A 27,747-nucleotide genomic window follows, 5' to 3' on the forward strand; every position below is an offset into this window, starting at 1 on the left:
ATCTTGTGATTGTGTGCCTAGGGGTGCCTTTTGGTGGGTCCAAGAGGCTGCCTGATTGACACTTGGACTCTGTCTCCCATTTTAGTTACTGAAAAATTGGAAATGTTTCTATTGCAATTTCTGCATTCAGAAAGTAATCATTTCTGTACACACACTTTCGTTCTAAGGACCAGAAGTATGCTTCTTCTCGAAGAGCACTGAAACCCTTTCTCTTTGGCATCCCAGCAACTGGGCACTGATGAGGAAATACTAAGGTGTCTGACAAATGTCAATCCTGCTTGTCTGGATCAAAAGATAACGCTGAGGGCGAGTTGGGAGAACCGTAGGCCTTTCTCCCCTTACTTCTCTCCTTCTGTCCACTCCACTGATCCATTCGGCTTGGATATTCTCATCTATTTTTCACAATAACACCCCAATCACCTGCTTCCTCTCATTTCTGAACTCCACAGACCTCTTGTTCCACCCTAACCACTAGTCATTGTACTGGGCTGGATCACTAATCATCACTTGTCATTGTATCAGATCTTGTCTGATAAATCAATCCATCAGTCAGTAATATCTACTGAATGCTGAGAAGCAGCATGGCCTAGTGGAAAGAACACAGACCTGGGTTCTAATCTCAGCTCCACTGCTTGTCTGCTGTGTGACCTTGGACAAGTCACTTCACTTCTCTGTGCCTCAGTTATCTCATCTGTAAAATGGAGATTAAGATTGTGAGCTTCATGTGGGATAAGGACTACTTCCAACCTGATTAGCTTGTATCTACCCCAGTGCTTCGCACATGTCACGTACTTATTATTTCTAACCTCATGCACACAGAAATCCCACTCTTCAAGTGCAACGTTCTAACCTGCCTTCTCTCCCAACACTCCCGGTTGCCACTAACCTGTCCTCTCCCTGCCAAGAGACCTCCGATCCCTGGACCCCCTCCACTTATCTCAGGCCATCATGTCGTAACTCTGCCCCTTCCTCTGCTCAGCAACATTATTTCTCCTCCATTATCAATTTCCATGTCTATTGCCCCCATCAATTATTCCAGACCTTCAACTCCCTCCTGAAAGTCTCCATGCCCTTTCCACCCTCTCTCTTTCCCCTGATGACTCTGCCAACTATTTTGTTGACAAAATTGAAAGCATCAGACATTAGCTGAAAGACTCCCGCCCACCCCCACATCCACTTTCTCATCCTTCTCAGCCGTCTTTCAGGAGGAGATCTCACACAAAATTTCAAAATCCATCCTCTCTACCTGTGCCTCTGACACCAACCCATCTACTTCTTAAAAACACTTGCACTCACTCTTCTGCCCTAGCTTATTGCCAACTTCGACCCCTGATGGCTCTTTCCCCTCTGCCTAAAACCATGTCCACATCTCCCCATCTCCCCATCCTCAAAACCCCTCCTCTGTACCCCACTGCACCTTCTAGCTATCACTCCATTTCCCTCCTTCCATTCCTGTCCAAACTCCTTGAACTGGTTGATTACATCTGCTGCCTCCACTTTCTCTCCAACTTTCTTCTTGACTCTCTTCAATCCAGTTTCCACCCTCTTCGCTCCATTGAAACTATTCTCTTCAAGGTCACCAATGACCCCCAATCTGCCAAAACTAATGAACTCCCTTCTAATTCTCCTCGACCTTTTGCCTGTTTTTGATTTTGTAGACCACTCTCTCCTCCTGGAAACATGATAATAATGTTGGTATTTGTTAAGCGCTTACTATGTGCTGAGCACTGTTCTAAGTGCTGGCATAGATGCAAGGTCATCAGGTTGTCCCACGTGAGACTCACAGTCTTCATCCCCATTTTGCAGATGAAGTAACTGAGGCACAGAGAAGTTAAGTGACTTGCCCACAGTCACACAGCTGACAAGTGGCAGAGGCTGGATTCGAACCCATAACCTCTGACTCCCAAGGCCGGGCTCTTTCCACTGAGCTGCGAACCTCAATATTACTGCCACGGTTCTCATTTCCTCTCTGGCCGATCCTTCTCAGATTCTTTCTCTGGCTCTCCCTTTGCCTCCCATTCCTTAACTGAAGGGTGTCCCTTAAGGCTTTGTTCCCTTATTATTTTACACTCACTCTCTAGGGGAGCTTATCTGCTGTCATGGCTTCAGCTACCATCTCTATGGGAGTGAGTTCCAAAGCTACCTCCCTAGCCCTGACCTCTCTCCTCGCAAACTTCATTCATTCATTCAATTCATTCAATTGTATTTATTGAGTGCTTACTGTGTGCAGAGCACTGTACTAAGCACTTGGGAAGTACAATTCGGCAACAGAGACAATCCCTGCCCACAAAGGGCTCACAGTCTAGAAAGGGGGAGACAGACATCAAAACAAGTAAACAGGCATCAGTAGCATTATTATAAATAAAAGGAATTATAGATATATGCACATCATTAATAAAAATAAATAGAATTATAAATATGTACATATACACAAGTGCTTTGGGGCGGGGAAGGGGGTAGAGCAAAGGGAGTGAGTCGGGGTGATGGGGAGGGGGAGCAGAGGAAAAGCGGGGGCTCAGTTTGGGACTTGAATTTCTTCCTGTCTTCAGGACATCTCTGTATAGATGTCCTGGGGGTCCCTCCAGCTCAATATGTCCTGAACTGAACTCCTCATCTTCCCTCTCAAATTATCTTCCCCCACTGATCCTAGCCCATGTGAGAGGCAATGGCAGTAACTGCTATAGTGGCAGTGGGCAACAACAGCGGAAGGGGAATCCTCACGAAATGGGTGCCTACACTGGCCTGGGCTCCAGTTCTTCTATTTTCCTGCGAAGAACTGGCCTTTGGGGAGTCAAAACTGGATTAGAGTTTAGAGGGCCCAGGCTAGAAGGAGAAGGTTCTCTCTCTTTACCTTCTTTCCTTGCCCTTTCTTCTTTTGCTCCATGTCACCTTTCCTTTTCCCATTCTGTATTTCCCCTCTTCTCTCACTCTACTTGTCCTCTTTGTATATTTTCATTTCTCATCCTTTTTCCTTTATCCTACCTTCTTTTTTTCTCTCCCCAAATCTGCTTTGCCCATGTTCCCACATTACCATTTCCTCCTCCACAAACTGATGACTGCATTGTCCAGGTAGAGGTAGCTCTACAATCAATCAGTGGTCTTTATTGAGTGCTTAGTGCAGAGCACTGTACTAAGTGCTTGCGGGAGAATAATAATGATATTTGTTAAGAACTTACTATGTGCAAAGCACTGTTCTAAGCACTGGGGGGATACAAGGTGATCAGGTTGTCCCACGTGGGGCTCACAGTCTTAATCCCCATTTTACAGATGAGGTAACTGAGGCACAGAGAAGTGAAGTGACTTGTCTAAAGTCACACAGTGGACAAGTGGTGGAGCTGGGATTAGAGCCCATGACCTCTGACTCCCAAGCCCGGGCTCTTTCCACTGAGCCACGCTCACAATGTTGTCTACAGAGTTGATAGACACGTTCCCTGTCCACAGTGAGCTTACAGTTGAGAGAGAGACAGTAATATAAAATAATATACAGATATGTACGTACATTTGTGGGAATGGGGTGAGAGTTTAGCAGCTGCCTTACTCTGGCTATTTGACAACAAGCAACACTCTTGGTCAGAGGCAGAGATTGACTTGGATGGTGGCCAGTTAGAACAAGCTGTACAGCTGGAAGGATTATGTGGTGCAGAGAGGCTTTCATTTCATCCCTGCCCCTGGCCTGGAACTCCCTCTCCCTTCATATCTGACAGACGATCACTCTCCCCACCTTCAAAGCCTTATTAATCTCACATCTCCTCCAAGAGGCCTTCCATGATTTAAGCCCTCATTTCCTCTATTCACTCTCTCTTCTGTGTCACCCCTGCTCTTGGATTTGTACCCTTTATTCACCTCACCATCAGCCCCACAGCACTTACATCCATATCTGTAATTTATTTTAATGTCCATCTGCCCCTCTAGACTGTGAGTTCCTCATGGGCAGGGAGTGCATCTACCAGCTCTGTTGCACTGTACTCTCCCAAGAGCTTAGAACAATGTTCTTCACATAATAAGTGCTCAGTAAATCCCATTGACTGATAAACTGATGAGTGGTCATTCATGATTAGACTGAAGTGTAAACTAGTCAGAGGAGGTCCTAGGGTGGCCATTCATTTTATTTTATACCATACTGTCTGGTTTTCCGTTTGTCTGTCCCCTGTTCTGAATGGATATGGCACTGGTTACTTTTCTGCCCAGGATTTTTATTTTTAAACTCTCAGCCTATAAGAATCACAACTGAATATTATGCTTTGTCACCATTGGTTAATCCATGCTTCTGCTGTAGAAAGGAGAGTGGGGGAGGACAGTGGGGCTAAACTGCTTCCCTCCCTTGAAACCGGAGATGTTTTCTTGTCCCAGTGCTGCCCGATGGAGGGTTGGGGAGAGAAGAACAAGGGGCCAATTTGGGGGATCCTTATGGGCTCATGCTCGACTTTACCTTCCTCCCCACCCCTAATAAGAGACTAGAGGAGAGCTGGTCAGAGTGGCCTCCTTAGCTGTTTGTCCCAGGTGGAGAGGCTCCTGCTGGCTTCCATTTCCTCCCCTCTTCCAAGTTCCCACCACGCTAAAGGCAGCTTTGCCTTCCTGGAGGAGCTGGAAGTGAGCTCCTGTCTTATGTTGTCGAGTCATCTCCGACCCATAGCGACACCATGACACATCTCTCCCAGAAAGCTCCACCTCCATCTGCAATCATCCTGGTAGTGTATCTATAGAGTTTTCTTGGTAAAATACAGAAGGGGTTTACCACTGCCTCCCACGCAGTAAACTTGAGTTTCCAACCTCGACTCTCTCCCATGCCGCTGTCATCCAGCACAGGTGAGTTTTGACTTGTAGCAGATTGCCTTCCACTCGCTAGCCCAATCTAAGAGTGGAATGGGTATGCCTCTGCTTGACTCTCCCTCCTGTAGTCGAGACAGGTGGAGTACTGGAAACTCTCAGGTGTGACTCTGAGAGGGATAGAAGTGGGCAGGACTCTAATAATCCCAAACAAATTCAGGTGTTACCTAGGTATTCTGTGGAGTCTATGCTTGCCCAGGACTGGGACCTTACATAAGGAGAGAGCCTCACAGCAGAGGGGTACCCATCAGCTAGTCTCAGGGTCCCTTCATCTGACCCTCCCTTTTCTGCTGGAAGGTGGAACCTTCTACCAAAATAAAGGAGATGAGTCACCCAGGAATGGACACAAGGTAAATACACATTGGTTTTTATTTTTCATATTTGAAAGGTTGTTATTGTTTGAATTGCAGTAGTTATTAATACTGAGTGACAGTTTGTGAGCTCTAAAAAGATTATTTGAAAGAAAAAAATGAAAAATATATGTGGGGGCGGTGTGTGAGGGGCATTGTCAGCAAGTGTGCCCTGTCTCCTTGCAACTATCAGGTGCAGATACTTTCTCCTCATGATGCCAAGCTGGACTTTCATTAAACACAAGCTCCCTATGAGTGATCACTTAGAAGTGTGGTTAAGATGGCCATTCCTCTGGGCTTATACTGGACACTCCAGTATTCAGCTGATCAGCCCCTGTCCAGTAGAGTGTGTGTGTGTCTGTTTGTCTCTGTGGGCGAGGTATTGACAAATGCATGTCTGGTACTCTTGCGGGCCAGCAGTGGCTACCATACTTGCAGATGGGAATTGTCAGGATCACAACTGTTCCAGAAGAGAAACTGGCTCACACCCACAGACAGACATATACACATGCACACACCTAGACAGGGGCAGATCAGCTGCAATTCCCCCCTCCAGGAAGGGACAGTCCCCAAATTCAGTCTTACGTTTTAGACTGTGCCAGTCCTACAAAGGGTCCCTCTCAACAGGCTGAATTTGGGGACTGTCCCTTTCTGGGGGGGGGGGGGGGTGGAGGGGGTGTTGCCTGGTGTTCCCCACAATCTCTGGTCTAGTCTGTTGTGTGACTTTTGGAAAGTTATTTGACTGTCCTCTGTCTCAGTTTCGTCATCTGTAGAATGGGGATAAGATATCTGTCCCTTAGACTTAGATTACAAACCCCTTGCGTGAGAGGGACTGTGTCTGAATTGGTTATCTTATATCTATCCCAGCACTTAGTCCAATGCTTGGCACATACTAAGTACTTAACATATACCACAGTTATATTAATTATTACAATTCTGCAGACTGACCTGATTATCTTGTAACTACCGCAGTGCATAGTCCAGTGATGGGCACATAGTGTTTAACAAATACCCCAGTTACTATTTATTAATAATTACAATTCTGCAGACTGACCTGATTATCTTGTAACTACCCCAGTGCATACAGTGATGGGCACATAGTGCTTAACAAGTACCATAATCATTATTACAACATAGGAATAAAGAGCAAGAAACACCCTTGCCACCAAGGAGCTTGTAATCTAGAGGGGAGACAACTATAATAATAATGGTATTTAGCACTTACTATGTGCCAAGCACTAAGCACTGGGGTAGATATAATCAAGTCGGACATAGCCCCTGTCCCACATGGGGTTTGGACTGTGGGTAAGAGGGAGAACAAATGTTGAATCCCCACTTTTACAGATGGGGAAACTGAGGCACAGAGAAGTTAAGTGACTTGCCCAAGGATGCACAGCAGGCAAGTGACAGAGCCAGGATTAGAATCCAGGTCTTCTGACTTGCAGGCCTGTGGCAAAGAAAACCATCCAAATTTTAAAAATTAAACCTCCCTCAATATTGAATAAACAACCCTCAGGAAAATCAAAACAAGCGGCCGCATTATTGTGCAGCAGACCCAAATGAGAGTTCATTTTAATTCAAAAGGCAAAAGTGGCCACAATCACTAACTTAGTGTGATTTACTTTCCCAAGCATATTTGCAGCAAGATAATTAGCAGTACTATCTTTGACCTTATCTTTGACAAAGTTGTATGGAAAAACCTAATTAATTTGGACCCCACTAATCCAGAATTTGTGATAAATTCACCCCCCTGCTTCTTTCCCTTTGCTGGATCTGCTGCTGCCAGAGATCTAAAGAAGGAAGTGTTTGATCTACACTATGGCGAACAAAGCCTCAGTTGAGCTGCAAGCACAAGGAGATATGCAGAAGCAGCAGAGAGAGAGCAGGGGGATGAATGGCATGGAGGGAGAGGAGAAGACTTTTCCTGAATCTCCAGCTGCCCTAAGTAGAATTAAAGAGACTGTTGAAAAACGTAGATCAATACTGACAACCAGCTCAGCCTAAATATAGTAGATGCCCTCATTTGCTCACATGGTATTGGGATCAAACTGTATATAAAAAATTACTACAATTTCACCAATTGGGACCAGATCCTACCCTTGAAGAATCAGGGAGATTTAACTTTAGATTTGGGCTACTGGTGTCTAGTCTTGTCTTATGCCGTAAAGTCATTTCCAACCCATAGCGACACCACGGACACATCTCTCTCAGAATGCCCCGCTTTCCATCTGCAATCGTTCTGATAGTGTATTCCTAGAGTTTTCTTGGTAAAAATATGGAAGTGGTTTACCATTGCCGCCTTCTGGGCAGTAAACTCGAGTTCTCGCCTTCAACTCTCTCCCATGCCGGTGCTGCCCGGCACGGGTGAGTTTTGACTTGTAGCAGATTGCCTTCCACTTGCTAGCCACTGGCCAAGCTAGGAATGGAATGGGTAGGCCTCTGCTTGACCCTCCCTCCCTTAGCTGAGACTGGTAGAAACTCTTCATGTGTGATGCTGAGAGGGGAGGCCACTGGTGTAGAAATCCCATATTTTATTTTGTTGTCCCATTTTCTTGGCAGAATCTGTCAGGAGGGCATGAAATAATTGTTCCTTATTTGAGTGACACAAGCCCTGTGTCTCTACAGGAAAGAGAGGGGATAAAGTCATCTATAGCCAGTGTCCCATACTTGATGTATAAATCTTGAAAGTTTCTTCTACCTGCAATTTATGTTAGTGTCTGTCTCCCCCAGTAGACTGTAAGCTCCTTGAGAATCGGTATCGTATCTAGTATGATAATATCCTCTCCCAAGAGCTTAATACAGCAAGTGGTCAATAAATCCTATTGATTGAAATCTGATCAACCCATATTGGTGGTACTTTATGGCATCCTGGTAGCTCTTAGGTAAATCAAACAATCAGTTGTATTTATTGAGCACTTACTGTGGGCAAAGCACTGAAGTTAAAAATCTGAAATGTTTGTTTTTCTCAAAGCAAATGAGAGAAATTTGCTTTATGGAACTGTTGGGCCTCTTCACTGTACAGGAAAATTGGTTTTCAGCAAATGCAAATATGCTTATACATAGGAAAATATAACCAAATAGTAATTTACCTAGAATGGGGAAAAAAATAATTATCCATGGCTTGGGCACCAAACACGAGAGGACAAGGGAATACCACAAGTTCTACCTCTTACAGTAACTCAGTCAACCCTGTGATGCTGTGCTATTTGTTTAGGTAATATACATATAGTACAGCATTTTCACACAGAGGGAAATAGTCTCCGACTAATTGACCTTGAATTTTGGCAAATGTGAGGCTTTTCAGGAACCCGACCCACCCTTATGGACGAGACTGTCTTGTCAAGGAGCCGTTTTTTGTTATAGTTTTCCATGGACCTGGAAGGGTTGTTTAGGCTTCTCCTTTTATGCCTATTAGCCATTTCCTCAATCTCCCCCTCCTACTTTATCTTGCTGATCTCCTACTACAACCCAGCCCGCACAGTTCACTCTAATGCCAACCTGTTCACTGTACTCATCTGTCTCGCCAACTACTCCTTGTCCATGCTGCCCCTTTAGCCTGGAGCTCACTGGCAATCCACCACTCTTTCCACCTTTAAAGCCCTTCTAAAATATCTCTTCCAAGAAGTCTTCCTTGACTATCGTTTTATCTCCCCACCCAATGCTCCTTCCCTTCTGCATTGCCTATGCACTTGGGACTGTACCCCCTAAGCACTTTGATACCCCCCAACCCGTTATGCATGTATCCTTCTTGTCTTATGCTGTCGAGTCTTCTCTGGACACATCTCTCCCAGAACACCCCAACTCCACCTGCAATCGTTCTGGTAGTGTATCTGCAGCGTGGCTCACTGGAAAGAGCACGGGCTTTGGAGTGAGAGGTCATGGGTTCGAACCCCGGCTCTGCCACTTGCCAGCTGTGTGACTTTGGGCAAGTCACTTAACTTCTCGGTGCCTCAGTTCCCTCATCTGTAAAATGGGGATTAAGACTGTGAGCCCCACGTGGGACAACCTGATTCCCTTGTGTCTACCCCAGCGCTTAGAACAGTGCTCGGCACATAGTAAGCGCTTAACAAATACCAACATTATTATTAGAATTTTCTTGGTAAAGATACAGAAGTGGTTTACCATTGCCTTCTTCTGTGCAGTAAACTTGAGTCTCCACCCTGGACTCTCTCCCATGCTGTTGCTGACCAGCACAGGTGAGTTTTGACTTGTAACAGACTGTCTTCCACTCGCTAGCCACTGCCCAAGCTAGGAATGGAAAGGATACGCCTCTGCTTGACTCTCCCTCTCATAGCCGAGATTGGTAGAGTACTGGAAACTCTCCAGGAACGTTCCTGAGAGGGTACATACCCTTCTACTCTACTATTTTCCCTATTTGTAATTCATTTTAAGGTCTGCCTACCCCCAGGAGATTGTAAATTCCTAGAAGGAAGGGATTGTGCCCATGGACTCTGTTGTCTCATCCCAAGTGCTTAGTATGCGTTTGCAACTAGAGTAAGTGCTCAATAAATACCACTGAATGATTGATTAGGGAGAGGGGAGGGTACTGCAAAGCTTTTCAACTGGGTCTACAGGACAGGGAGGGATCATGCCACCTCTGTGGCCACTGTGTTTGTTTTCAAGCACATATCCTCACAGCTCAATCAGAAGAGAGATTTGGAAAGGATGCTTAGATGCTGGAGAGTCATTTCCTTCCTTGCAATATGGCTCTCCATCAAGTGGCCAGAGAGATGCCTGAGCTGCCTCCTTCCCTAGCAGTGATTGAGAAACTGGCTCAGCTGTGCCTGAGGTGCCCCCTCCTCCTCCCCCTGCCCTTAAAGCGTCAGCTAATTAAGTGCTTGAAGACATGACGATCAAAGTTATGTAGGCAGAAGCAATTTTTATGAACTGGTAGCTTTAATTTAAACTCGGTTCCAGCGGAGTGTGCTGTGATGTTTTCTACCAGCAGCTAGTCAGCGGCATGGGCTGCAGAATAGTTAATAACCATCCGTTCAAGTCGGAGACGTCACGGATGGACTGAAAAGCCGGACAGGGAATGATTCTGGTGTGGATCAAATTAAGGGAAGAAAAATTCTGAACTAAAGATACCAATTCACATGTGATTGGATGATCCGATGGATTTGGCTTCCAGTTTATTTTTAATTTCTGCCAGTCAAGATGCTGGAAATTAAAAGGCTCTCTGAATGCTTGAGTGACTGTAATCTAAGAGCAGAAGGAGTGAAATGTAGATCTTCTGGGGCCTGTTATGCTCCTGCAGTCATTAGAGTGGCTAATAGGAAAAAGCCAAGGAAGCTGGCCAGGATTGACAGCTTAGGTCTGAATTTTATTTGTCACTTGCGGGGAAAGGGAAATGACCGCTTGACGTTCATCTGTAAAGGGAATGGGCAGCAGTTTGGCAAGGAGGGGAGGGTTTGGGGGGGCAATTCCTCGCAGTGAGATTGAGCATATTGATGTGGGAAGTAAATTAGGATCTCAGCGCTAGTAAGACCATCAGTCCCCTGGGATCAGAAGCCAACTATAGCTAGGAAATAACCAGAGGAGCAAAAGAGGAATCACTGGGTGTGGGAGTGTGGGAAAGGGAGATGAATATTGTGCTGGGATGAGAGATTGGGTTTGTCACACTTGATGATAATAAAGATTCAAAAGATTTTGCACTTGCCCTTTTGACACCAAAACACTTAATCAGCAAATGCAGCTTCACCGTCATTCTAAATGTACTTGAATTGTGGCGGTTGTGCAGCAGAGCATCAGAATTTGGATTAGAACTCAACCACAGCTGACTTCATCTGAAAGAGAAAAGTGAAGGAAAGCTTAGGACTCAACTGTTCACTTTTCCTGGATGCTTTCCTTACTGAGCTGACCTGCCAAATGCCATTAGAGAGCAGGAAGGAATTCTGGAAATGCTTAATTCGAGCTTTCTCAAGAGCTGAAGACCCACACAAGCAAGACCATTACTGGCCATCCCGCAGTAGCAACAGGGCACTTGGAGGAACCATATGATGGTGGTCCTTCTTGACAGGGTTGAGATGGACCAACTCACAGCCCTAGCTTTCCCCTCCCCGTCCCTACCAATCTCTTCAGGATCCCATTATGGACCACTCATCTATGTACTGAATCGCTCATGAACCTACCAATCGTTTCCCCCCTGCCCAAATTCCCATAGGAACCCATTCTATATGTTCCCCCCCACCCACTCTGTGAAGCAGTGTTTCCTTTGGTTTGTTTCATCTCTATCCCTGACCCTACCTCTGAATATCCAATTAGCTCTCTCAAGTTCAGAGGCAGTACTAGTGATGTAGTCAAACCCAAAGCTGGAGCCAGAGCCAGGTTGGCTGGTCCAAAGATTCAGAGACACTTAGTGCTTGGACCAGAGAGTGGGTGAAGGGGCTACCCCGACCTGGACCCTGTCTTTAGGTTGTTGACTCCTGGTCTACCAAAATTCTAAATTTCCAGGGCTTTAGGAATCAAAACCCTGCTGTTGCTTTCTCTGTGGGCTGTTAGGACTGGATCCCATTTCTACCAGCACTTCCAGGAAGCCCATGTAGTCTTCAGTGATGGATGTTCAGGAATTGGGAATTCAGAAAGTGAGAGAGGAGCCCAAGCAGAAGGGAGATGATATTTCTGGATCCTGGCAAACAGGCAAATGACTAGAGTGGTAATGAGGGAGAGTATTTAATATTTTCTCAGATTGAACAGAATAGGGCCTATGTGGTTAATTACTGCAAGATGTTAAAGGAATCCGAAGGAATTCAGGCACTATTGTTCTCCACAAAGATACAGCTATTTTTCCTCTCATCCTCTCCTTTCTTCAGCTAAGTCGTTTATGCAGGTGAATGAAAAAGCAAAAGGGTTCGGAGGGGTGAATCTCTGTCTTCAAAAATAAAAGGAAATCTCTTTAATGAAAGAGGAAAAGCAGAACCACTCCTTGGGTGAAGGGTATGGGGCCTCCTCCTTTAGGAGTTTCAAAGAAAAAGAATCCTCCTGCTGACTGGATGAGCTTCCACAGAAGTTAGAATTAGATCAACTGGTTGGCTCTGTCTACCTGGCCAAGAGCATTAGAGTATTACACAATCTGAGATATTTCTTACCCTCTCTGTTTTGACTGTCAACACTGTAGTGCTACAGTGAAAGAGGAATGCACACCACCTACATGCAGACCTCTTAATCTTCCTTCCATCTCAACTCCTTGGGCTCTAACCCATTTTCTCAAGAGTCTCCCCGCTCCTAGAAAACCCTCCCCACCATCTTCACCAAACCTGCCCCTCCATCAAAGCCCTTCTAAAAAGGCCACCCCCTTCAGGATACATTTTTCATCGAACCCCCCACATTTCTGGGGATACCTTCCATTCAGTCATCTCAGCACTAATCATCTGTCCATTTGTAAATCTATTGGTCCACCTTTTACTCTTCTGATTATTTTCTGCAACCATTTTTATCTGTTGCCCAATTAGATTGCAAGCTCCTTCAGGGCAGGAATCACATCTTCTATTTCTTCTTTCTATCCCCTAAGTCTGACATGTTGGTGACACTTTTTTCTCAGTTTCCCCTCCCTTCCTCCTGGCCTCTTTACCTGCCCAGGGTCTTTTCGGATTTCAACCCTGGATGGAATCCCCCTCTCTTTACTCTCTCCATGGTCTTCTTTCTCTAGCCCCTATTAAAGAGTAAAACTCTTTCATAAGTGGATATGTCAAGTAGCCAATGCAGGTCTTTTTTCTGCATTTAAGTTCCCCTGTGACCCAGTTCCAGTATTTTCATTGTCTGTGTGAGAGGCAATGAATTACATCCATCGGAATCCTGCCCTCTCAGGGAGGAGAGAGAGCCATTCACATAGTTTAATGGGAATATCTTGCTGGCACAGTCCAACTCAACTGATAAAATCAATGATTACCTCTCCTTATCAATGAATGAATCTATTAATAAATACCTGTTCTCCCTTCTACTTACACTGTGAGCCTCATGTGGAACAGGAACTGTGTCTGACCTAATTAATTTGTATCTACTAGCTTAGAATAGTACCTGACAAAAAATAAGTGCTTGACAAATACAATGCTAATAATAATAATAAAGGTTCGCTCTAATGTGGGCAAAAAAATTGGCGCATCCTAGAGCCTCCTACCTTAAGGTAGCTGACTGCTTAGTCCAAAAGTTGTAAACTGGTATTTTGGGTCTTATATAGCCTCTAAATATTTGTAACAATACATTTCTTTGAATGGAAGCAGGTGCTTTGTTACCTCTTAACTTTAATGTGCCTCAGTTCCCACATCTGCAAAATGGGGATTCAATAGTGTACTGAAACTGCGAGCCCCATATATGACCTGATTATCTTGTATTTGCCCCAGTGCTTAGTACAGTGCTTGGCATATAGTAAGTGCTTAATACCACAGTTATTATTTATTATTAAGTTGAAATAATGATAAAGTGAAATGATGAATAATGATAAAGTGACTTTTTTTTTCCTACCCAATTATTTTCTAGTCACAGGCCTTGGGAGGTTCAAAGGTACTGACTCTCCCTGGAGGTTGGGAAGGCAAGAGAAGGGGAAATGTTGGGAAAGGAAACCAGGGAACAGCATGCTAATTCAGTTGATCCAATCATCCAGGGCAGAGTCCCCAGCGTTAACCCGATCCAGTTTCATCTCTGATGACTACTTTCCTGTGCTCAGAAAAGCTCCCGTGATTTGACGACTTGAGCTGAAAACATTCTCTCCCCTAGCCAAGGACTTATCAATTTACAGTACTTTTTTCCTGTGCTGAATGTAATTGGGCATAATGTTGCTATGTGAAGTCATATCACTAAACACAGCAACTGGTGACACAGCTCAGCAGGAAGCACTATATCAATGTTTTATTAAGGAAAATGGCCCAATGCTGAGTGAGGTCGGGGGCGGGGGAGAGGGAGGAGGGGGAGAGAGAGCATATATTGGGGGCCTGCTCTTATTATAAAACACTTTTGAGGAGATGCACTTGAATTAAGAAAGTGTGAGGTGAACTAAAGCCAAAGGAATGATCCTCCACATAGGGGTCTGTATTGACACAGTTATTATACCCCATGACATGCCTGAGAAAAAATGCTGAGAGATCCTTCTCCACTTGGTTTTCAGAGCCATCTACTGCATGGGGTGTTAGTAGGAATCTTGGGCCAGGTAGACTGCTCCTTGCTCCCTTTTCCCTTAGGACTCAGACTGTGTCTACGTAGCACCGTGGGGGTGACTACAATGGCTTTTTGGTTTCAGGAAGGGAAATGGAACTAGCCTGAGTTGCCCTTAAATGTGGTATTGGAGTCTCACAGGTACTGCGGGGGCTGGGATCTCTGTAGACTGTACTGAGCACTTGGGAGAGTAGAGGTACAATAAAGTTGGTAGAAATGAGCTTACAATCTAGTGGGAAGACAAACATTAAAAGAAATTACAAATATGGGAATTAGCAGAGTATAAGGATATGTATGTAAGGGCGATAGGGGTGGAGTGAATATTAAAGTGCTTAGGGGGGACAGACTCAAGCAAATGACTTGTCTTGAATAGGGAGAATAGGGTGGGGAAATGAGAGGTTAGTCAGGGAAGGCCCCAGCACATCCTCCTGTGGAAACAAATTCCAGCACCTACCACTATTTATTATTATGGTATTTCTTGAGTTATTACTAGGTGTCAAGTACTGGGGTAAATACAGTATAGTAGATCAGCCACAGTCCCTGACCAACATGGGACTCAAAGTCTAAGTAGAAGGGAGAACAGATATTGAACCCCCATTTTACAGAGAAGTCCAGTGACTTGCTCAAGGTCTCACAGCAGGCAAGTGACAGAACCGGATTAGAACCCAAGTCTTCTAACTCCCACTGTGGCCTGTGCTCTTTCCACTAGGCCACACTGCTTCTCAAAGCAAAGCTTCTCAAGTGGAACAGCAATTTAACAATTTAACAGTAACAAGAATGTGAATTCTAGCTTGAGTTTTTCTTTTTTTCCCAAAGTGAGAATGCATGCTGAGATCTACATTAAGGAAGCATGGGAGATTTTATCTGCTCTGGAGTGAATGTAGTTGGTGCTGAAGAGTTTTTTCTTATTATTGGCATTAGTATTATATTAAGGGTTTACTATGTGCCAAGCACTGGGGAAGATACAAGTTAATCAAGTGGGACACAGTCCCTGTCCCACGTGGGGCTCGCTGTCTAAGAGAGAGGGAGTTCCTGGAACACAGGAATAATAATAATAATGTTGGTATTTGTTAAGCGCTTACTATGTGCCGAGCACTGTTCTAAGCGCTGGGGTAGACACAGGGGCATCAGGTTGTCCCACGTGGGTCTCACAGTCTTCATCCCCATTTTACAGATGAGGGAACTGAGGCACAGAGAAGTTAAGTGACTTGCCCACAGTCACACAGCTGACAAGTGGCAGAGCTGGGATTTGAACTCATGAGCCCTGACTCCAAAGCCCGTGCTCTTTCCACTGAGCCACGCTGCTTCACAGGAGTAACCAATTCTCAGGAAGGTAATTTAGACACTGAATGCAGGTCTTTTTAATCTGGGATTTGCAAATGTCCACTGCTGAAAAGTAAAGTTCCGGCAATATTTCTACAACTTGCTGTGACCCTGCTTTGCAAAAAGGCCAAGGTCTGGACACCTTGGAAAAGAAACTTGCTATTAATGACTATGGGTACCCAATGTAATAAACCCCTACAGAGATCTTCATGACTTCTGCATGAATATCAAGTGAGCTTAGCCGTGATGGGTATTATTTCCCTGAATGCCAAAGGAATTAATAATGATTAACATCATTCTCTTCAAGCACTCAAAAGAGGGGAAACAATTTAGATGTCTTGAGTTTAATGTTTTCACAGTTTAGTCACCGGAAGAATCTGAGACCACGGTGTGCTTATTAATCAAGAGTGAGATTTGAGGTCATGAGAGACAGTCTCAATTCCCTCTGTCCAGGGCTCTTTGGGAGGAGAAGGGAGGGGCCCCTGCTGGTTAGAACTGCTTTTCCTCTTCCCTCCCCCCACCTCCCTTGAAGTCTCCCTTTGGCCAAATTTATGCCTGACTTGAGAGGAGGAAGAATATAGCTCAGCAGCCTGTGAAGTTTCCAGGGGAGAGAAGACAGCCAGACCCGTTTAACTAAACATATCTGTCTCCTGAAGACTCACCCTGGAGCAGGGTTTCTCATGTGGAAAAACCACCATGACTGGGCTGCCCCATCACACTGCAACCACGAGGCCCCGTTTCCAGACACTCTCACCCCGACAGAGGTAGTAGCAGAATTCCCAGTAGGGTCTATGGGCCCTGGCCTAAAATGGTGAATTTGGTGCAGGATGGAGATAGGGAGAAATCCAAACCTAAAAACTTCTACATCATTCATGCAAATAGTATGCAAATATATTTTTCCAGTTAGAGCCCTACAAGCCATCAGGGTAATAATAATAATAATTGTGTTTTTTTTATGTCCAGGCACTATACTAAGCTCTGGGGTGGATACAAATTGGATTGGACACAGTCCCTGTCCCACATTGGGCTCACAGTCTTAATCCCCATTTTACAGATGAGGTAACTGAGGCACAAAGAAGTGAAGTGACTTGCCTAAGGTCACACAGCAGAAAAGTTGCAGACTTCCAAGCCCACTATGCCATGAAGGTATACTGCAGGCCAGACTGTGTAGGGATTCCCTAGATGCCTGTGATGGCTCAGAGCAGAACTGTAGTCTATTATTTCCTGATCGATCAATGGTATTTATTGAGCACTTACTATGTGCAGAGCACTGTACTAAGCGCTTGGGAGATTACAATACAACTGAGTTGGTAGACACATTCTCTGCCCACAGAGAGCTTACAGTCTAAAGAGGGAGATGGACATTCATATAAATCAATAAATTGCAAATAAGTCCATAAGTGCTGTGGGGCCGAGAGAGGAGTGAATAAAGGGAGCACATCCAAGTGAAAAGATGATGCAGAAGGGAGAGGGAAAAGAGGAAATGAGGGCTTAGTTGGGGAAGGCCTGTTGGAGGAGATGCGCTTTAAATGAGGTTTTGAAGGTGGGGAGAGTGACTGTCTTTCGGATATGAAGAAGGAGGGCGTCACAGGCCAGAGGCAGGATGTGGGTGAGAGGTTGGCAGTGAGATAGACGAGATCAAGGTACAGTGAGTAGGTTGGCAACAGAGGAGTGAAATATGCAGGTTGGGCTGTAGTAGGAGAGCAGCGAGGTAAGGTAGGAGGCCACGATGAGCTTAATGATTGTGGAGGCATGATGATGAACCTGCCCCTCTATGTAGTCATGCAAATAACAGACTCTGAATATCATATGGGGTGACCTACTCTGATAGACTATCACTCCCCCCACCTTCAAAGCCTTATTGAAGGCACCTATTCTCCAAGAGGTTTTCCCTGACTAGGCCCTCATTTCCTCTTCTTCTACTTCCTTCTGCATTGCCCTTTTGCTTGGATTTGCTCCCTTTATTCACCGCCTCCCCCCAAACCCCATTCCCACAACATTTACGTACATATCTGAAATTTGTTTATATTAATGTCTTACCTACCCTTCTAGACTGTAAGCTCATTGTGTTCAGGGAATGGGTCTACCAACTCTGTTATACTGTACTCTCCCTAGCACTTGGGACAGTGCCCTGCATACAATAAACAGTCAATAAATACGATTGATTGATCCTCAGGTAGTAGTAGTATTATTTATTGAACACCTGCATGGTGCAGTTGGGAAATAGAGAATCAAGAAGTGACCCATTTCCTGCCCCCAGGGAGTTTACACTACTGGGGAGACAGCTATAAAAATATTTGCAACTCAAGTAATCAGAATGAAATACCTGAATCTACACATCTATATAAGTGTTGGAATTGGCTGATGGATTAATATAGTTTAGGGTAAATTAACTGAGGAAGACTTGGTGAAGGAGGCAGGATTTTAGGAGGGCTTTGACTGTAGGTAGAGCTGTGATCTGTCTGATGTGTGGAGGGAGGAAGTTCCAAGCTGGGGGAACAGTGTGAGCGAGCGGATGCAAGCGGGAGAGATGAGAGCCAGGTACAGCTAGGAGGCTGGCTTGGGAGGAACTAAGAGAGTGAATGAGGGACGAGTGGCTGAAAAAAGCAGATAGGTCAGGCGGGGTCAGTTGGTGGAGAGCCTTGAAACTGACTGTGATTAAATTTTGTTGAATGGAGAGAGAAACAGGAAGCCAAAGGAAGATTTTGAAGAGAGGAGAGATTTGGACAAAGTGACATTTCAAGAATATGACCCATGCAATAGTATGTAGTATAGATTTTTTTTTTAAGTCGTATTTAGGAACTTTAGGTCAAGCACAATTCTAACCACTGGGATAAATAAAAGTTAATCAGGTCGGATAGAGTCCCTGTCCCACGTGGGGCTCTCAGTCTAAGTAGGAGGGAGATCAAGCATTGAACCCCCATTTTGCAGTTGAGGAAACTGAGGCAGGCAAGTGGTGGAGCTGGGATTAGAACCCAAGTCCTCTGGCTCTCAGACCCATGCTTGTTATGGGCAGGGAGCATGTCTGCTAATTCTTTTGTATTGTACTCTCCCAAGTGCTTAGAACTGCTCTGCATATAGTAAGTGTTCAGTAAATACCACTGATTGATTAATTATCCACTAGGCCACACTACTTTCCTAGATTGGTGAGGGAAGAGGCTTGGGAGAACAATGAGGAGGATGATACAATAGTTAAGCTGCAAAATGACAAGAGCTTGGATCAAGGTCCTACAATTTGGGTGGAGGGGAAGGGGTGGATCTGGAAGATGTTGTGCAGGAAGAATCTGCCGGATCTGGCATTTGACTGAATGTAACAGTTGAAAGACAGCGAGGAGTTGAGGATGACATTGAGGGTTGTGTGCTTCTGGGGCAAGGAAGATGGCTGTGGGAAAGTTAGGAGGAGGAGTGGAATTAGTGGGAAAGATGAAGAGTTATATTATAATAACAATAATATTCATGGTATTTAAGTGCTTATTATGTGCCAGGCACTGTACTAAGTGCTGGGGTGGATACAAGCAAATCAGGTTGGACACAGTTTCTGTCCCATGTGCGACTCACAGAAACAATCTCCATTTTTTACAGATGAGGTAACTGGGACACAGAGAAGTGAAGTGACTTGTCTAAGGTCACACAGCAAACAAGTGGAGGAGCTGAGATTTTAAAAAAATGATGGCATTTGTTGAGTGCTTACTATGTGCCAAGCACTGTTCTAAGCACTGGGGGGTATGGGGGGAATACAAGGTAATCAGATTGTCCCTCGTGGGGCTCACAGTCTTAATCCCCATTTTACAGATGAGGTAACTGAGGCCCAGAGAAGTTAAGTGACTTGCCCAAAGTCACACAGTGGACAAGTGGCGGAGTCAGGATTAGAACCCATGACCTCTGACTCCCAAGCCTGGGTTCTTCCCACTGGGTCACACTGCTTCTGATTCCCAGGCCTGTACTGTATCCACGATGCCAGGCTGTTTCTCCTGTTGAGTCAGGTGCTGACGGAACATCCAAGTAGAATTGCAGGATGAGAGGCCAGGGCTAGAGAGATTTATTTGGAAATCACCCGCCTAGATGTAAGTGATAGTTTTTTTTAATGGCGTTTGTTAAGCACTTACTATGTGCCAGACACTGATCTAAGCACTGGGGTAGATGCAAGCTGATCAGTTTAGACACAGTCCATGTGTCACGTGGGATTCACAGTCTTAATCCCCATTTTACAGATGAAGTAACTGAGGCACAGAGAAATTAGTGACTTGCCCAAGGTCACACAGCAGACAAGTGGTAGAAGTTGAAGCCATATGAGCGGATGAGCTCCCTGGGAAAGTCCTTGTGGGTGAGAGGCTTGAGGAGGAAGAAATCAGGGGAGAAGAGCCAGGATCATAAGCCCATGAGCTGCTATTACTGGGTCAAGGCATAGTCCATCGATTATCTTGAGACAGTGACTACAGGGTGCTTGGAGGAACTGTATGATGGTTGGCCTCTTTGGCATCCTCCCTCATGAGCTAATGTTTTCCTCTACATAACTTGGATCTGCTCCAGAATCTCTAGAAAAATAATATGAAAGTGCTTTAATGTGCTTGAACATTAAACAGCGCAAAGCTGTTAAATCTCTGTTAAGGTAATTCCAATCATAGTATCACAACATTAAACAAATGAGGAGTTGTAATGTGATTATGAGACTACAGGAGAGTGTAGAAATAGAAGCTTGTTTGGTTGTTTGGTGGCAGTGATTTTTCCGAACTCTAGTGAAGAATTTGTTCCATTTGGGATAAACGCCAGCCTTCTTTTCTGCATAAAGCACCTCATAGCAGACAAACTCCTCATGGACACCTCTACATCCCTTTACACTCCTTTATCCTTTAATGATGGTCTTCAATCATATATATATATATATTTAGCCACTCTCTTAGACAGTCTTTTAAGTCCAAAATTTTTGCTGGGGCATGGAAAAAGCAGAACTTCATTTAGTTTTGCATCTTGCAAAGATAATAATAATTATGGTATTTGTTAAATGCTTACTATGTGCCAGGCACTGTACTAAGCACTGGGGTGGATACAACCAAATTGGTCTGGACAAAGTCCCTGTCCCACGTGGGACTCACAGACTCAATCCCCATTTTACAGATGAGGTAACTGAGGCACAGAGAAGTTAGGTTACTTGCCCAAAGTCACACAACAGACAAGCGGCGGAAGTAGGTTTAGAGGCATTGGGTTGTTGACAAGGTCCTAGATGGACAAGGGTTCCTTTTACAGTTTAGAGTGGGGGAGACAGACATTAACATAAATATAAATAAATTACAGATATGTACATAAGCGTTGTGGGGCTGGGAGCGGGGAAGAACAAAGGGAGCAAGTCAGGGTGATGCAGAAAGGAGTGGGAGAAGGGGAATAGGTGGCTTAGGGAAGGCCTCTTGGAGGAGATGTGTCTTCAATAAGGCTTTGAAGGAGGGGAGGGCGTCCCAGGCCAGAGGGAGGATGTGGGCGAGGGGTCGGCGGCAAAATAGAAGAGATCAAGACACAGTGAGAAGGTTAGTATAAGAGGAGCCAAGTGTGCAGACTGGGTTGTGGTAGGAGAGTAGCAAGGTGAGGCAGGAGGGGGCAAGGTGACTGAATGCTCTAAAGCCAATGGTGAGGAGTTTTGGTTTGATGCAGAGGTGGATGGGCAACCACCAGAGTTTTTTGAGGAGCTGGGTGACATGTCCTGAACATTTTTGTGGAAAAATGATCTGGGCAGCAGAGTGAAGTATGGACTGGAGTGGGGAAAGACAGGAAGCTGGGAGGTCAGCAAGGAGGCTGATGCAGTAATCCAAGCAGGATAGGATGAGTGATTATGTTAACATGGTAGCAGTTTGGATGGAGAGGAAAGGGCAGATTTTAGTGATGTTGTGAAAGTGGGACTGACAGGATTTAGTGATGGATTGAATATGTGGGATTGAATGTTGGTGTGACCAGGCTCTCCCAGTAGCCCTCCATTTTGTAGCCACCCCACCCAACAGGTCTTTTCTGAACTCCCAGTCCCTCCCAGACTCTGCTTCTTTCCTGTTTGTGGTTCCAGCTCCACTCAGTGCCCCTGTTCTTATTTCTCTTCCAACAGTGCTCCTCTTCCTTTGTCCCCTTCACCCCAGCATGTCTGACACCTTTCCCCAGTGTCCCTGACCCCTGCCCATCCATCTTCCCAGCCTCTTCTTCTCTGCCTTTTGGCACCCTCAGACTCTAGGGGTTGGAGGCAGCAACAGCATAGAGTAGCAAGTGGAGGCAAGGGAAGTTTCCTCTCCTCTCCCCCACCCTGTCTGCAGGAGTGCCGACCCCAGCCCACATCCTGCCTCTGGCCCGGAATGCCCTCCCTCCTCAAATCTGATAGACAACTCCTCCAAGAGGTCTTCCCTGATTAATCCCCCTTTCCTTTTTTCCCACTCCCTGCTGTGTTGCCCTGACCTGCTCCCTTTCCTCTTCCCCCTTCCCAGCACTTATGTACATATCTGTAATTTTATTTATTTGTAATGATGCCTGTCTCCTCATCTCCAGGCTGTAAGCTCATTGTGGGCAGGGATTGTCACTGTTTATTGTTATATTGTACTTTCCCAAGTGTTTACTACAGCATTTTGCACACAGTAAGTGCTCAATAAATACAGTTGAATGAATGAGTTCTGGCAGGATAGTTGCTGATTTTCATTGGTACCCTTTGGACAGCCACTATTCAGAACAGATGGGCTGCCTATTTGTACCGCAGCAGACCCACATAAAGGTGGTCAATTAGTAGTCAGAGCAGAGAGAGGGCAGGAGAGCAGTACTGAGGCTGGGGAAAGATTGGTGGTGTTTGTGTGTGGTGTTTCAAGGAGCTGCTTGTAATAGCAATAATAAGAATGACATTTATTAAGTGCTTACTATGTGCCAAGCACTATACTAAGTGCTGAGGTAGATACAAGATAATCAGATCGGTCGGAGCCCTTTTCCTACAGGGGACTCAGAGTCGAAGAGGTGGGGAGAACAGGTATCTTATCCCCATTTTACAGATGAGAAAACTGAGGCACAGAAGTGAAGTGACTTGCCCAAATTCACGCAGAAGGCAAGTGGAGGAGCTGGGACTAGAACCCAAGACTCGTGAATCCCAGGCTCATGCTCTTATGCCCATTTATGCTTGCATCAGGGTTCATGCATATGTGTGTGTCACCCTTGCCTTCTGTTTCTCTGTCTCTTTCTCTCCATCTCTATTCTTCTCTGTCCCTCCACCTCTCAGTCTTTCCTGCTGTTTTAGCCCCACCCCCAGGAGCCCTGGCCCACTTTGAGTTTGCAAAAATGTGGCTGCCTTGTAAGAATGATGGTATTTGTTAAGTGCTTACTATGTGTCAAGCAGTGTTCTAAGCACTGGGGTAGATACACCCCAAGCTGCACTCCTTTTGGTTCTGGGTCTGCTGAACATGGTTAAAGGGGGTCTTGAAGCAATAGAAAACAGCCTCTCCTCTGCCCTACATAAACAACATTGGCCAGGGCAGCATATGTTTCTATTGGGGTTTATTTGAGTTAAGACACTGTCTTCTCTGTTAATGGAGCATCCAGGCCTACAGCAAAGAGAAAGGCAGGAAAGCAAACCCTTTGGCTAGGAAAAGGCCAGGTGAATGAGGAGGGTTTTTAAGATGCCACCCTGCCCTAGGCTCAACCAAATGGCTGTTCAGAGCCCTCTAGCTCCAGGATCCTCGTCGGCATTATTGAGAAATCTCACCCTGCCCCCGTTCTCATTGTCTGGCTCAGATTTAGTAGCTGTCAAGTTTAGAGTGGCTGTTTATACAGTTTTATGCTGGGTAGTCTGGTTTTCAGCTTGTCAGCGGCCTGTCCAGTACCCATATGGCACTGTGCTCCCTTATGTCCGTTTTTAAAATTTTCAGTGCCCAGCCTCCCCTACCCCTTGACTCCTGCTTCTGAGTTCCCCGGCCCTTGGATTCCCAGGAACCTGGGAGGTGAACGCAGTAGTTCTGGAGCTCTGGGATTGGTCGCGTTACCACCGTGCCACCCACCCCTGGGACACACTCTAGGTTCTGCTGATTTCTGTCATTACGTTATGTTGCATGGCCCGTGAAATGCACGTAATGGAACTTATGTGGGGCCTTTTGGGCCGGCAAAGGCACGTCCAGTAACCGTGAGTACCACCAGTGGCCCTAACCCTAACTGTAGGTCGGATCCCTTACCTCCATTCTATCACGTAGGGGGCAGGATTGAGCTCCGTTCGTGATGTGTTTGAAGAGAAGCAACTGCGAGGAAAGTGCCAGGGACCCAGAAATTCACTTGGGAATGTGTCAAATCTTTTTACAGTGTGTTTCTAAAAGAGAGAGTGTATGAAGAGAATTTTTAACAGGTGATTTTCATTTCTCAAGTGAGGGGAAAACTTGATAAAGACATAGATTCTTCCTCTCATCCTGGCATCAAATCATCTCTTACCGGTTTAGATCATACTCTGCCATTTTAAAATAGTGCCACTGTTTCCTAGTTCCAGCAGAAAATACAAATACTCCGGAGATTCCATTTTCTTGTTAAGTGCATTTATATTCCACCCGAGTACCCGCCTACCCCCTCTAAACACAAACACAGGGACACATACATGCAGTGTGTTGATCTAAATGCATAAGCGGAACATCTCACTTTGCAAATTGGATTTACAGAAGTAGCAAGGTAGTTTAAAAAGACTCAATCTGATTCTCATCCCATAAGGGGAGTGAGGAGGGAGAGGTGGGCTGCCCTAAATCCAACGAGGAAGAGAATGTCTCCCCTCCTATGCTGGAGAACTGTGCCTTCATGCAGTCCCACCTATGACCTGAAGGGGGAGTAGTAGCTGCGGAAATTCTTGTCCAAGTAATAATAATAATAATAATGATGTTGGTATTTGTTGAGCGCTTACTATGTGCAGAGCACTGTTCTAAGCGCTGGGGTAGATACAGGGTCATCAGGTTGTCCCACGTGAGGCTCACAGTCTTCATCCCCATTTTACAGATGAGGTAACTGAGGCACAGAGAAGTGAAGTGACTTGCCCACAGTCACACAGCTGACAAGTGGCAGTCGGGATTCGAACCCATGACCTCTGACTCCCAAGCCCGGGCTTTTTCCACTGAGCCACGCTGCTTCTCTATGTAATAATAAAGATGGTATTTGTTAAGTGCTTACTATGTGCCAAGCACTGTTCTAAGCGCTGGGGTAGATACAAGGTGATCAGGTTGTCCCACGTGGGGCCCACAGTCTTCATCCCCATTTTACAGATGAGGGAACTGAGGCACAGAGAAGTGAAGTGACTTACCCAAAGTCACACAGCTCATTAGTGGCAGAGCCAGGATTAGAACCCACGTCCTCTGACTCCCAAGCCCGTGCTCTTTCTACTAAGTCCAACATAGGTAGAAACCCAGGACTTGGCTTAGCCTTCCTCTGTCTCCGTCCAACCTGGTTCATTCCAATATGTGCCTTGGTTCCTGTTGTAGCCCAGCAACTGGGATGATGCTGAAATTGAAATGACCCCCAATTAAGCGCTTAGTACAGTGCTTTGCACACGGTAAGCACTTAATAAATGCAATTGAATGAATCCCTCTTCCTGGCTCCACAGCTGGGAGCATGGCTGAATCAATAAATCAATCGACTAATTAGTCAATCTGTGGTATATATTGAAAACCATGGGTGCTGGCTAGAGATGCAGAATTCAGAAAGGAAGGGTTGTGGTGTAAAGGAAAGCACCTCTCCCACCAAGGAAGTTTTTGCGGGGTCCAGTATCTTCCTATCATCGGGGACTACTTTCTGAGCTGACAGAGTTTGGGTGCTCCAGGGAGTTGAGTAAAAGCTGAGTCCAAGGTTGTGACACTTTCTAGCTCTCACAGTGGTGTTGGCTATTCTAAATGCAGAAAGATCTCTATCCTATTGTTGGGATAAATGGCAACCACTTGTATTTATGCTTTCTAATTATTTTGACAATTGTATATTCATTGATTTATGTCAGTTTATTTTTCTCATTAGGTCGAGGACAATTTGAGGACAGGGACCATGTCCTATATTTCTTCTGCCCGACCCCAAAGCATCTAGTACAGTGATCGGCACCCAGTAGATATCCGGTGGTGATGATGATGAACAAGGGCCTCTGGGGTGGCCATTTGTCTGGTTTTATACTGGACAGTCCAGTTTCCAGCTGGGAAGCTTAGACCAGTGGCCTCATGAGAGAGTCTTTTGCCTTTCCTTTTTGAATCACATTTAAACTCACAACCCCTATCACATCCCTGAGGTTTAACATTGGGTGAAAAGGACACCCGACTTGTTTGGTACCCAAAACTGACAGGAGACTCATCAGTGGTCGTGAAAGAATGAAATCAGTTCGGCTGGGGATGGGAAAGGAGTGTACACTGTTCTTGAGTGCTGTCAGTGGACCTCCTTTTAAGCCTATGGACCTGGACATTATTTTATCCTACTGTCAGACCCTTTTCCAACTTGTGAAACAGCAATTTCCAGGCTGGCTTATAGGTGTGGTCTGTGTATCATAACTGCAGTGCAAACTCATGCATTCCCCTTCTGCACCACACTTAGGATCATGAGGAGAAAATGGAAGAAGAATGTCACTCCTGCAGCTGCACTGAACCAATACTAGCTGCCTAGTGTAGGGGTGGGAAGGGAGTGTACTCTGTTCTTGAGTGCTGTCAGTGGACCTCCTTTAAGCCTATGGACCTGGACATTATTTTATCCTACTGTCAGACCCTTTTCCAACGTGTGAAACAATAATTTCCAGGCTGGTTTATAGGTGTGGTCTGTGTATCATAACTGCAGTGCAAATTCACGCATTCCCCTTCTGCACCACACTTAGGATAATGAGGAGAAAATGGAAGAAGAATGTCACTCCTGCAGCTGAGATTGAACCAACACTAGCGGCTGGAGTTTGGAGAGGGGACGAATGTGAGGGTGGGTGTGGCAGGGAAGTGAGACAAACGGGAACCAATGGTAAGTTTCTATTTTCTCTTCAGGACTCCAAGCTGGAAAAGCCGAGATGTGTTCAGTGACAGAGAAATCAATGACTTGAGCAAGTAACAGAGAGCTGGAAGTAGGAAAGGAAAAGCTGCAATAAAATTGAGAGTTCGGGCACAGTCTTCCCTTAGGGAGCTCTCTCATTCACTTTCTGCAATCCAACTTCGGTGCTGAGTTCTTCAAACACTAGGGAGCAGCAACTTCCTTTGAAAATACCATCCCAGCACTGTGCCTGCTGTTGCTGCTGCCTTCTGCCAACAAGAATTTCCTGGGCAATGGCGGGATGGAGGGAGAGGAAGGGTTAGGAAAGAGGACCTGATAAGGTTGGGAAGGGTGAGGAATATCTTTGCTGATTCTTTCCTTGCAGGAATCTATCAGAAATTACAGGCTAATTGCTGCCCCCTGCCTGGCCAATATTAATCTAATCAAATCGAGCACCAATCAGAGCACATCACTCTCCTCTTCAAAAATCTTCAGTGGCTCCCCATTGCTTCTCTCAAAAAACAAAAATTCCTGACTGTTGGCTTCCAGGCACTCCATCAGCTGGCCTCCTCTTCCCCATCCACTCTTATCTCCTGTTCCACCAGAGCTGTGCTCTTTGCTCCTCCCAAACCAACTCCCTTGCTTGTGACTCTTTTGGCTCACCCCTTTCCCTGGAATGGAATGCCTTCCCTGCTGAAACTCCACTAACCACCTCCTTCCCCTCCTTCAAAGCCCTTCTCAAAGAGTCACTTAACTTCTCTGGGTCTCCCTCAGTTTCCTCAACTGTAAAATGGGTTTTCAAGATTTGTCCTTCCTCTCCTCTAGATTGGGAGCCCCATGCGGAAGAGGGGCTCTGTCTGACCTGATTAACTTGTATCGACCCCAGCACTTAAAACAGTGCTTGACAGTAAAGTGTTTAACACTTATAATAATAATAATGGGTCACATTCTCTGCTCACAAGAAGCTTACATTCTAATGGGGAAAATAGATATGACAATATCTACAAATAGAGTAACCTAAATAAACTGAGTTTATAATTGAATAAGCATATATAACTGCTGAGGATGGCTATAAATAAGTTCATAAATTCTGGAGATGGCCAATAGGCTTATTTATATGATTTAGGGTAATGGGAACTAGACAGGG

At 45.4% G+C, this 27,747-nt stretch overlaps 1 long non-coding RNA gene and 1 other non-coding gene across 2 annotated transcripts; one reads left to right on the forward strand and one right to left on the reverse strand.

Annotated features, from left to right (window-relative positions):
- The first annotated feature begins 5,072 nt into the window (after positions 1 to 5,072).
- Positions 5,073 to 26,740, forward strand: LOC114806398. Its single transcript, XR_003754426.2, has 2 exons — positions 5,073 to 5,177; positions 26,618 to 26,740. It is a non-coding gene; the product is annotated as an uncharacterized LOC114806398 (long non-coding RNA).
- On the reverse strand, positions 9,384 to 9,521 carry LOC114806935. Its single transcript, XR_003754989.1, has one exon. It is a non-coding gene; the product is annotated as a small nucleolar RNA SNORA7 (small nucleolar RNA).
- Positions 26,741 to 27,747: the final 1,007 nt, after the last annotated feature.

This window comes from Ornithorhynchus anatinus, chromosome X1 (genome assembly GCF_004115215.2).
Source record: "Ornithorhynchus anatinus isolate Pmale09 chromosome X1, mOrnAna1.pri.v4, whole genome shotgun sequence".
NCBI classification, from domain to species: Eukaryota; Metazoa; Chordata; class Mammalia; order Monotremata; family Ornithorhynchidae; genus Ornithorhynchus; species Ornithorhynchus anatinus.